This window comes from Phodopus roborovskii, unplaced genomic scaffold (assembly GCF_943737965.1).
Source record: "Phodopus roborovskii unplaced genomic scaffold, PHOROB, whole genome shotgun sequence".
In the NCBI taxonomy this organism is placed as follows: domain Eukaryota; kingdom Metazoa; phylum Chordata; class Mammalia; order Rodentia; family Cricetidae; genus Phodopus; species Phodopus roborovskii.
This window is the reverse complement of record NW_026126447.1, coordinates 22,145,326-22,146,312: the sequence shown is the minus strand read 5'-3', so window position 1 is coordinate 22,146,312 and position 987 is coordinate 22,145,326. Positions and strand designations below refer to the sequence as shown.

Sequence of the window (987 nt, the reverse complement as noted above, 5' to 3'; positions counted from 1 at the left end):
AATACTAAAATAAATGCATATACAGATATACTCAAATGGATGTAAGACAAATAATTTACATATAGACAAAAACTGTCTCTGTTTTGCTGAAACATCCAGGCAAATCAATTGGGTTCATGACAAAATGAGATTTTAAAGGAGAATTTACACAGTGAGCTTCAGTGTCCTAATCCTGGAGAGTCATCTATATTTTGACTCAGGACTTACTCCTTCTCCTCACACGATCTTGCCAGCAAGGTGGCTGAGGAAGTCAGGGCTCTCCAGACTTCTGCTCTGACCACCTCCCAGGCACAGGGGCTGTGGTTCTTCTCTCTCAGGTAGACAGTGATCCTGTGGAAGTATTTCCTCACAGCCACCAGGGAGTCTTCCTGGCTCAGGGGAGGTTCCTGCTCCCCCACCTGCTGCATCAGACAGGCTTGCAGGTCAATGAGCTGCTGGTGGATGCTAGTGCAGAAGGTGTCTAGGAGGGCTGTCTCCCAAGCAGCAGATGAGTCCTTTGAGCTGAAGAGGATGAGGATCTGCTGGGTCAGTTCCTGTAGGACAGGGATGGCTTGAGCCTTCTGGATGTGCTGGGCAGCCACCTTCTCCAGAGGGAATGCAAAGTCCTTTCTGTCATTCAGGCAGGAGACAGGGGAGAATCTCCTCTTTGGGCCAGGGGTGTCAAGGCTCCATTGTTCCTGAGGTCATGAGTCTGAAGCAGGTCACATCCTAGAGAGCAGGATGACCAGTAGTTCATCACCACCAGGGCCACCAGGAAAGCACAGGGCCTGGACATTGTGGATGTTGCAGCAGCCACTGGTCCCCTGGTTTGTGTGGTCCTGAACCTTCCCCTCTAGGTTCTCTGAAGACCATGATGTGTGTATGTATCTTATATAAGGGAAAACACTAATATTATTTTCTAAATGCCTTCCCCCTTATTTCCAATTATTTTACACTCTCTTAACTATTTTCTTTCTGTGTTTGAGCATTTGTTCTAAACCCCTTTGA

At 47.5% G+C, this 987-nt stretch overlaps 1 pseudogene; it reads right to left on the bottom strand.

Moving 5' to 3' along the window:
- Window positions 1–203: 203 nt before the first annotated feature.
- Window positions 204–775, bottom strand: LOC127224842 (interferon alpha-12-like; annotated as a pseudogene).
- Window positions 776–987: the final 212 nt, after the last annotated feature.